This window comes from Pelobates fuscus, chromosome 1 (genome assembly GCF_036172605.1).
Source record: "Pelobates fuscus isolate aPelFus1 chromosome 1, aPelFus1.pri, whole genome shotgun sequence".
Lineage (NCBI taxonomy): Eukaryota > Metazoa > Chordata > Amphibia > Anura > Pelobatidae > Pelobates > Pelobates fuscus.
In genome coordinates, this window is record NC_086317.1 from 204,546,620 (window position 1) to 204,558,000 (window position 11,381).

At 48.1% G+C, this 11,381-nt stretch overlaps 1 protein-coding gene across 1 annotated transcript in view; it reads right to left on the reverse strand.

Annotated features, from left to right (window-relative positions):
* The window catches only part of LOC134608455 (monocarboxylate transporter 7-like), a 43,930-nt gene that overhangs the window by 31,080 nt on the left and 1,469 nt on the right, over positions 1–11,381 (reverse strand). The window lies entirely within an intron of this gene.

Genomic DNA, 11,381 nt, shown 5'->3' on the forward strand with positions numbered 1-11,381 from the left:
ACCCCTAGTCACCTGGGGAGGGGGGGTTAAGTTTGCATTTAGGGCCCCCCCAATTTGTATTTTGGGCCCCCACCCACCATTCAGGGGTGGGGGCCAGGGGGGAGGACAATAGGTCCCCCCCCCTTATTCTTGTTTAGGGCCCCCACCCACCGTTCAGGGGTGGGGGCCAGGGGGGAGGACAATAGGTCCCCCCCTAATTTGTATTTAGGGCCCCCACCTGCCATTTAGGGGTGGGGGCCAGGGGGGAGGACAATAGGTCCCCCCCTAATTTGTATTTAGGGCCCCCACCTGCCATTTAGGGGTGGGGGCCAGGGGGGAGGACATTAGGTCCCCCCCCTTATTCTTGTTTAGGGCCCCCACCCACCATTCAGGGGTGGGGGCCAGGGGGGAGGACATTAGTTTTTTTTTATTTTTTTTAACAGTTAGCAGCCACAGTAATTTTTACTTAGTATTAGTAAATTTGTCTGAAAGACCAATTTAGGTCTTTCAGTCTTTTGGTAGATAACTCCCTAATACCGTGGGAATTAGGGAGTTATCTACCAAGCGGCTCCAAGTAAAGTCCCGAAGTACCGAAGTTGCTGAAGTTCCGAAGTGCCAAAGTGTTCAAGTGCCAAAGTTGCCGAAGTTCTAAAGTGTCGAAGTGCCGAATTGCCGAAGTCCCAAATTTCGGAATGCCGAACCGAGCCGAATATTTTCCCCATGCTCATGCCTAGCTATCAATAACATAAAAAATACATTTTTACCGATAGACCCCATGCCGCCAGACCAACCCCCAGTAAGGGCACAGACACCCAAAGGGATACCAGATGGGTCTGCCCCAGTTACCCAGCGGGACTTTCAGAACCTGGTCGGGGAACTCAAAACCCTCCTGGCATCCAGCACAGCATCCATAAAAACAGATGTGCAGGCTATTGCCGACAGGGTGCAGTCCACAGAGGACGATATTTCCGGCATTAAGCAGGGATTGACAACCCTACATGACTCGGTCCTGGCCCTACGAGCCCAACAGCAAGCAATCTCTCTCCACTATACCGCCTTTGATGACAGAACAAGGCGCAACCACCTTAAGATCAGGAGAGTACCAGACGCAATCATATCTGACGAACTGCCTCACTATATGAGGCGCCTCGTAGCCGCTGTCCTGCCGCCAACGCATGCCAAAAAATGTAACACAGATGGGATATACCGCCTACCATCCTCAGGCAGAGCAGCCCCAAATGCGGTTCGAGATGTGATTGTACGCTGCACCACCTCCCAAGACAAGAGCAGGCTGATGACAGCTCTCCGGGGCAAGACACCATTAACATTTGAAGGCGCACAACTCACAGTCTATCAAGACCTCACTAGATCCACGCTACAATGGCGAAGATCGCTGCACCTGGTCACCAGCACCCTCAGAGAAGCGGGACTGGAATATCACTGGAGGTCCCCCAGGTTCCTGGTGGTCACACACAGGGGAACTGTCCATAAACTCTCCACACTAGCAGAGGTCCCGGCATTCTGTAAGGCACTGGGCTTTCCCGCACCCACGCAGGATGCCGACCGACGCAGCAGATACCTGACTCCCCCGGACACAATAATAACCAGGACACACACAGTTTACCCCCAGCTGAGATGCTTCTATCTTGTTAGCCCCGAGACATTCCCAGTTTGCCGCTATGTTCCCAACCCTCCCCCCCCCCCCCCACCCCGGGGCCCTCCAGGGCTTAGGGTAAGTTTAGAAGGAGGCCCTGAATCCACAACCTGTTCAGGTTGCATTAAGCTCACCCATATCACGCAGCCATCCTCCCGGAGCAGTTCACACACTCCTGATAATGTACCAGTGCTGGTCCATAATCTTAACGGTTCATTCCTGTTCTCACACTAATTGCATGGGTTCAGGGATGGCCACAGTGGTTATTTCTGAAGTTGGGAGCGTTAAGGTCAAGCCTGAGGCCCTCGTCTATATGGGACAGATAGGTTATGAGTTCTTCTAAATCCTCTGGCAAGGCCCTAGCTGCAACCTCATCCAACAAAGTATCCGAGAGACCATTCATAAATATGTCTACAAATGCCTGGTTGTTCCATCGCACTTCTGCAGCATAAGTGCGAAATTCTAAAGCGTACTCCACAAGAGGAAGGGATCCTTGTTCCATCTTAAGAAGAGTTTTGGCTGCATTCACTCATCTTCCTGGGGGATCAAAGGTTTGTTTGAATGCAGCCACAAACTCAGCATAGTTGTATACCAAGGGGTTGTTATTTTAACATAAAGGGTTTGCCCATATCAATGCCCTATCTACAAGTAGGTTGATCATAAAACCCACTCTAGTCCTTTTGATAGGGTAGGCCCTGGGTTGTAATTCGAAGTGTATGCTGACTTGGTTTAAAAACCCTCAGCATGCACCTCCGTAACGTAAAGGGGACGTCATATGAGTGGACGTATTAACTGTGGCAACCTCTAGGTTAAGTGAAGCAACTACAGGTATAGGATTTTGCACTTCGGTTTGCAGATGTGCTGTACGAGCCAGTAAAGTCTGCAGAGCAAGGGCAAACTGGTCCATTTCCTCGAACCGCACATCATGGCCAGAAGCTTGTGGGTTGACACCTGCAGGGTCCAAGGTCCTATTCTAATATCACGGTCGTGTGATAACCCAACACGCAGTATGTAAACCCACAAAAAATCCAAGCATGTATTACTGAACCTTAAAATGGTCGGATTTAACGTAGGTGAAAAAGAGTAGTCAGAGGATAGACAAAAATCATAATACCAGAGATCAGGAGAATGATACAAGAATAGCCGGGTCAGCATACTAGAAATCAGGAGGTCAAAATACAAACCGAGTCAGGGAACCAGAAAACAGGAACGTCAAAATCCAAGCCGGGTCAGTATACAAAACCAACAGTAAATATGCAAGACGAATCAAAGAGCACTAAGGGGAAAATAAGGAACCACAATAGGGCAAGGAACAAGGCAAAAGGCACCCCTTTTATAAGGGAGCGTCTTTTGCTTTAAGGCCATGGGGCCGCGTCAATGACGTCATGACGTTGGAGCGCATGCGCCACGTCATAAAAAGGGGGTGACTCCAGCGGCCGGCGTGTTACATGCTTAACTCGTTGGAAGAGGAGTCTGCCCTGGATCCTGCACCACGTGGGCATGATGGAATAAGGTAAGAGATCTTGACAACTTTGCTGGGAGGGCAGATTGTGTGTTAGTCTGTGCCAGAGCCAGAGATGTATGCAATACCATGAGGGAATGGGCAAAAACAACTTCACAGGAAGCTAGGGGAGGATGAGTGTGTGTGCCTATCTGTGCCAGAGCCAGAAATGTTTGAGATGCCATGTGAAAAAAAAAGTGGTTTAACTCATTGGGAGTCAGGGCAGGATGAGTTGGTATGTTCACCTGTGCCTCAACCAGGAATAGGTCAGGTGCGAGAACCAGGAGAGTTTGAGGGTCTATGTGAGAGGATGGCCTGGCTGGGTGAGGAAATTACGTAAGTGTGGGCAACATTCTGTGCCTGACCATGGGGTGTCAAAGGTGTCCTGTGAAAATGTACAGAAAAAACCTTCTAGCAAGAGGGGGTTGAATTAATATATGTGCAAAAATGTGCCTGAAGCAAATGTATTTAATGTGCTGTGTATAAAATGTGGAGGGACAGCATGGCTATGAGGGAGAGCAGAATGTTTGTGAGCCGTACTCCGTGCCAGACTCAGCCAGTTCCCAAGGTTCTGTTTGTGTGAGGAGATGGAGTGGAAGCGAGGGAGAGACAGTGGTTTCATCGGTAGGAAAGTCGACCCATCCACAGTCTGCCCAAAGTGAAGGGCAGGGACAGACTCAGCCTGTGGATCCAGGGAGTATGGCCGCATGGGAGCATACTGTTAGGGAAACAAGGAACCTTGTCACCTTATCACCACCACACGTCACGCATACACCCAAGCCAGCTCAGGAGCAGGAGTCTGTCTCTAAGCAGCTGTCTGGTTCTGAACGAAAGGTTTAGAGTCAGATAGTGCAATGAGCCCAGCAGACAGACCACACAATAAAAGAGATGAAGGGTGTTGATACAAGCAAATGGGAGTGTTTTCTGTCTCATCTTTTGTGTGTTTACAGGGGGGTACTGCAGAAATCTGTTTCTGGAATCTGGTTTCTTCCCCTTAGAGATTCTACATGGGTGCAGTGGGTGTGGCCCAAGGGATGTGACCAGAGAGCAGTGGGAAATGGAAACAGGCAAATCAGGCATGTTTGTTGTGGATATGGCTGTTATATGGCTTAGGGACTAAATACAAGCCTTTTTGGGGGAGGTGTGAGAACACACGAGGGCTACCCCATTCATACATAAACAGTGCTATGAAAAAGATGAGTGTATGGTGTGAAGGCAAAAAAAAGAACAAGTGTTGATACACAAGGTAGAAGCATGAGAGCCTTCTCCTATTGCGTCTCTTTTTTGAGGGAGGTGTCATGCCAAGGGTATGTAATTCATTGTTGCACTATAGAATATTCCCATTTAATGTCATTTACGTAGTGCATATATGAATTGGCCACTTGGTAGAGGTCAGATGACAGAAGGGGTAGGAATGTGAAAGGGGTCAGATGACTTACAACATGGATTGATTCTTTGATTAATCAAAGGCTCTGCAAGGTGGACTGTGAAATTCTACACTTGAAAAGCCTGTATGTCTAGTTCCAATGTAAACTAACTGACTTCAACCATATGGCCTGTAACTCTTAATTGATGAGTTAATTTCTTAAAATATTAATGATCATTAGCTTTCAAGAAAAAAAACCATTGTGTTCCAGTATTAGATCCAAAAGAAACATTAATACTTATCCACAGATTAATAATTAAGCCTAATTTTTATTATATTTAGAATGGGACAAGCACAATCTTCTAATCAATCCTAAACATGATTGGCGTAACTTAACCATATGGGAAGGGATTGTGATGTCCGCTCTATTGGGTCACAAGTAAGAAGTGTGCCGTATCTATGGAATGGAAAAATGGTAACAAATTCATAGATGCAATTATTATTTCGTTGGCACGTACAAAAGAGGAGATCGAAGAAAACATTTCTATTTGGATTCATGTTGGTCTGGAACACAAGGGGGTGGTCACTTATTGTTTCTAGAGGTTAGCCTTTTATTCACCTCTGGGCCAGGCTTGGTAATCCACAGGGTATATATCCAATGCTATCGAAATGCATATTGTACTTGCTTGGGGCCAAAATCTAATTTTGAGTGAGTCACCATCTTCCTTGCCAGAGACCCCCAGGGCAGAAGTTTTACCTGAGTTTAAACCTGAGTAAGTGATTGGGACTTCTGTTATTTTTTCCTTTTAGTTTTTTATCTGTTGTTGGTGTAAATAATTTGTTTATCATCTATTTTTTGTATGCATTGTGACTATTTGATGCTCATAATAAATATTCCTTTATTGTGTTCTGCCTTTGTCTGGTAAAGAATCACGTTACCAGAATCGACTAATTAGTGTTATGCAATAACATAAATATTGTGCTAAGTTGTATTTGGTGTTTTTTTTTAATTAATTTACGTGGGGGACGAAGGCACCCCATTTATAAATTGTCTTGGTGGTGGCAGTGTTAACATTTTAATATTTATATTATTATGGTTAAGTTTGGGTAGTGTTAAGTGGGAATTTATCATTATTTCCGTTTTAGTGCAGACAAATAGTGATCTTTAACCCTTTCACCACCACAACTATGTCAGGCACACTCTTGAAGTAGGGTGCTTTCGTGACATTGATGATCTCCGTCAAGGAGGCGGGCCAGCACTGCCCCAGAATGTTTTTCTCTGAAAAGGCAGTGTTTACATGAAAATGCATGCAAAGACTAACTATAGTCACCAGAACAACTACATTAAGCTGTAGTTGTTCTGGTGACTATAGTGCCCCTTTAAGTATTAGTCGTGTATACTGAATTTAGTGTTTTACCCTGTCAGTTACTACCATGTCACTGGCCCTACAGGCCTTTATGTTGGTGATCCTGCCTGCTTCAGCATGAGTCAGAAACTCAACTGGAAGATAAAAATCAGCATTAGGGGCTGATGTGGGTGCAGGGAGGGCTAAGGTAGGTGCGTTGGGGATAGGGGCTATACAAAAAGTCTACATGGCGCTTAACTGTACTTTCTTGCATGCTGCTACAGCTCCTTATCTCCTAGGTGCTCTGCCCTTCCTCCTCCCACCCCCTGGCCACCTCTTCCCCCTCACAGAGAGCACTGCAGAGGGGAAAGAGACCAGACAGCAAGAACTGTGACAGAACACTGGGTCTCACTGAGAAGGGGTCACCTAACCTGTGATTGTAGAGGTTGCAGGAGTCCCATAACCTCCCACTTTAATATGTGATTAATTATGTTTTCTAGGCGGTGAGGTCTATGATCTCCTCAACTAGAGCATGGCCCCTATCTGCCTCAGGCCCTCTGTCCATGACCTATCTGCCCGAGTCGTCAGTCCTACACTGAACAAAAGTCCAACATAAATATCAGGATTAGTGATGTCCCGAACGGTTCGCTGGCGAATAGTTCCTGGCGAACATAACTTGTTCTTGTTCGCCACGGATGGCGAACATATGCGATGTTCGGTCTGCCCCCTATTCGTCATCATTGAGTAAACTTTGACCCTGTACCTCACAGTCAACAGACACATTCCAGCCAATCAGCAGCAGACCCTCCCTCCCAGACCCTCCCACCTCCTGGATAGCATCCATTTTAGATTCATTCTGAAGCTGCATTCTTAGTGAGAGGAGGGGCAGCGTGCTGCTGCTGATTTAATAGGGAAAACGATAGCTAGGCTAGTGTATTCAGTGTCCACTACAGTCCTGAAGAACTCATCTGATCTCTGCTGTAAGGACAGCACCCCAAAAAGCCCTTTTTAGGGCTAGAACATCAGTCTGCTTTTTTTTTTCTGTGTAATCTAATTGCAGTTGCCTGCCTGCCTGCCAGCGTGTGTGTCAGGCTCACAGCGTATACTGTGCCCACTTGCCCAGTGCCACCACTCATATCTGGTGTCACAATAGCTTGCATTTAAAAAAAAAAAAAAACTTTTTTGACTGTAATATAATAGCAGTCAGTTTCCTTCACACGTGTGCCTTTCAAGGCCTGCCAGGGCACAGTGTCACACCAGTGCAACTCATATCTGGTGTAACAGTAGTGTACATTTTAAAAAAAAAAACTAGAAATTTGACTGTGAAATAATAGCAGTCAGTTTCCTTCACACGTGTGCATTTCAGGGCCTGCCAGGGCACAGTGTCACAACAGTGCAACTCATATCTGGTGTAACAGTAGTGTACATTAAATAAAAAACTAGAAATTTGACTGTGAAATAATAGCAGTCAGTTTCCTTCACACGTGTGCGTTTCAGGGCCTGCCAGGGCACAGTGTCACACCAGTGCAACTCATATCTGGTGTAACAGTAGTGTACATTTAAAAACAAAACTAGAAATTTGACTGTGAAATAATAGCAGTCAGTTTCCTTCACACGTGTGCGTTTCAGGGCCTGCCAGGGCACAGTGTCACACCAGTGCAACTCATATCTGGTGTAACAGCAGTGTACATTTAAAAAAAAAAATTTTTTTTTAAATGTAATAGATTGAATAGCAGTTGTTGTCTGCAAGCATGCGTGTCAGGCCTACAGCGTCTACTCTGCCAACTTCTGCCAGTGCACAGTGCCACTCATATCTGTTGTCACAGTAGCTTGCACGCATAGTACCACTAATCGAAAAAAAAATGACAGGCAGAGGCAGGCCACCCCTCAGGGGCCGTCGTGGTCGTGGTGCTGTGATTCCCTTTGGCCCTAGAATAATGCCCAGTGTTCAGAGGCCACGTACCCTGAACTCGAAGTTCTGAGGACATAGTTGACTGGCTAACACAGGACACCCAATCTTCTACAGCTTCCGCTCAGAACCTTGACGCACCACACTCCTCCAGCTTAGCTTCGGGCACCTCTCAAGTTACCACTCGCCCGCCTGCCGCCACCACCAACACTAGCACCACAGCCGCTTCACTTGATATGTTAGAGGAGTTATTTACACATCAGTTGGTAGAAATGAGTGATGTGCAAGCATTATTGCCAGAGGATGTAGATAACAGGGATATGTCTCAGTTAGGCAGCATTACACACATGGACGTACGGTGTGGTGATGATGATGTTGTACCCGCTGCTGCTTCCTTTGCTGAGTTGTCAGATACAAGTGAAGCGGTTGATGATGACGATGCGTCCGTGGATGTCACATGGGTGCCGGCTAGAAGAGAAGAAGAACAGGGGGAAAGTTCAGATGGGGAGACAGAGAGGAGGAGGAGACAAGTTGGAAGCAGAGGGAGGTCGTCGCAAGGAGCTAGTGGCACAGTCAGACAGCATGCATCGGCACCCGGGGTCAGCCAGACAGCACGCCAATCAACGCATGCTGTTGCCACCACCAGAATGCCGTCATTGCAGAGCTCAGCAGTGTGGCATTTTTTTTGTGTGTCTGCCTCTGACAACAGCGATGCCATTTGCAACCTGTGCCAAAAGAAACTGAGTCGTGGGAAGTCCAACACCCACCTAGGTACAACTGCTTTGCGAAGGCACATGATCGCACATCACAAACGCCTATGGGATCAACACATGAGTACAAGCAGCACACAAACTCAAAGCCGCCATCCTCCTCCTGGTCCAGCATCTTCAGCCCTGTCCTCCTTGCCCCCTCTCAACCATCCGCCACTCCATCTCTCGCCTTGAGCAGTTCCTGCTCATCTGCCCACAGTCAGGTGTCTGTCAAGGACATGTTTGAGCGTAACAAGCCAATGTCACAAAGTCACCCCCTTGCCCGGCATCTGACAGCTGGCTTGTCTGAACTCTTAGCCCACCAGCTTTTACCATACAAGCTAGTGGAGTCTGAGGCGTTCCAAAAATTTGTAGCTATTGGGACACCGCAGTGGAAGGTACCCGGCCGAAATTTCTTTGCACAAAAGGCAATCCCCAACCTGTACTCGATTGTGCAAAAGGAAGTAATGGCATGTCTGGCACACAGTGTTGAGGCAAGGGTCCATCTGACCACTGATACCTGGTCTGCAAAGCATGGTCAGGGCAGGTATATCACCTACACTGCGCATTGGGTAAACCTGCTGACGCCTGCCAAGCATGGAATGCGTGGCTCTGCAGAGGAGTTGGTGACACCGCCACGACTTGCAGGCAGGCCTGCTGCCACCTCCTCTACTCCTCCTACTCCATCCTCTTCCATAACCTCCTCGGCTGAGTCCTCTTCTGCTGCTGCGTCTTGCTCCACATCAACGGCACCCCCCCAGCTCCCCAGGTATTATTCCACATCCCGGATACGGCAGTGTCACGCCGTCTTGGGGTTGATTTGCCTGAAAGCAGAGAGTCACACCGGACCAGCACTCCTGTCCGCCCTGAACACACAGGTGGATCAGTGGCTGACTCCGCACCAACTGGAGATCGGCAAAGTGGTTTGTGACAACGGAAGAAATTTGTTGGCGGCATTGAATTTGGGCAAGTTGACACATGTGCCGTGCATGGCACATGTGTGTAATCTGATCGTACAACGCTTTGTGCATAAGTACCAGGCTTACAGGACGTCCTGAAGCAGGCCAGGAAGGTGTGTGGCCATTTCAGGCGTTCCTACACTGCCATGGCGCACTTTGCAGATATCCAGCGGCGAAACAACATGCCAGTGAGGCGCTTGATGTGCGACAGCCCGACACGTTGGAATTCAACACTCCTAATGTTTGACCGCCTGCTCCAACAAGTAAAAGCCGTTAACGAGTATTTGTATGACCGGGGTGCTAGGACAGCCTCTGCGGAGCTGGGAATTTTTTTGCCACGTTACTGGACGCTCATGCGCAATGCCTGTAGGCTCATGCGTCCTTTTGAGGAGGTGACAAACCTAGTCAGTCGCACCGAAGGCACCATAAGCGACATCATAACATTTGTTTTCTTCCTGGAGCATGCCCTGCGAAGAGTGCTGGATCAGGCCGTAGATGAGCGTAAAGAGGAAGAGGAAGAGTTGTGGTCACCATCACCACCAGAAACAGCCTTATCAGCATCGCTTGCTGGACCTGCGGCAACGCTGGAAGAGGATTGTGAGGAAGAGGAGTCAGAGGAGGAATGTGGCTTTGAGGAGGAGGAGGAAGACCAACCACAACAGGCATCCCAGGGTGCTCGTTGTCACCTATCTGGTACCCGTGGTGTTGTACGTGGCTGGGGGGAAGAACATACCTTCAGTGTGATCACTGAGGACGAGGAACGGGACATGAGTAGCTCGGCATCCAACCTTGTGCAAATGGGGTCTTTCATGCTGTCGTGCCTGTTGAGGGACCTTGTATAAAAAGGCTGAAGGAGAACGACCTGTACTGGGTGTCCACGCTACTAGACCCCCGGTATAAGCAGAAAGTGCCTGAAATGTTACCGAATTACCGCAAGTCGGAAAGGATGCAGCAGTTCCAAAATAAATTAAAAAGTATGCTTTACACAGCGTATAAGGGTGATGTCACAGCACAACGGGAATCTAACAGGGGAAGAGGTGAAAGTAATCCTCCTCCTCCCACGACCACGCCGGCAAGGACAGGACGCTTTACAGACGTGTTGTTGATGGAGGACATGCGGAGCTTTTTAAGTCCTATGCATCGCCACAGCCCTTCGGGGTCCACCCTCAGAGAACGACTCGACCGACAGGTAGCAGACTACCTCGCCTTAACTGCAGATATCGGAGCGATGAACCCCTTGACTACTGGGTGTGCAGGCTTGACCTGTGGCCTGAGCTATCCCAATTTGCGATAGAACTTCTGGCCTGCCCCGCTTCAAGTGTCCTGTCAGAAAGGACCTTCAGTGCAGCAGGAGGTATTGTCACTGAGAAGAGAAGTCGCCTAGGTCAAAAAAGTCTAGATTACCTCACCTTTATTAAGAACTGACAGTGGGCGATACATTCGACTAAAAAAGGCCTGATGAGGGGGACTACTTAACACACCACTCCTTTTTGGTGGCACATTAGATTACACGCGCAGTGCCCCAAATTTGAAGTAGGAGGACCGACCAAGCATCTTTTTCCATCTCCCGGTTCCTAAAATCGATGCCATATACACGTCCCCTGATAGGGTACGTAACAGGGATTAAACTGATAGCAATAGTACTACTTAACACACCTTATAATAACGCAGAGAGAGGCAACGCAGAGAGAGGAGTCTGAAGAAGAGGAGTCAGAGGAGGAAGGTGGCTTTGAGGAGGTGGAAGACCAAACACAGCAGGCGTCCCAAGGGGCTTGTTGTCACCTTTTGGGGACCCTTGGTGTTGTACGTGGCTGGGTGGAGGAATGACATCAGTGAGGACAAGGAACGGGACATGGCTAGCTTGGTATCCAACCTTGTGCAAATGGGGAGTTTGCGGTTGTGCAAATGGACTGTTTGC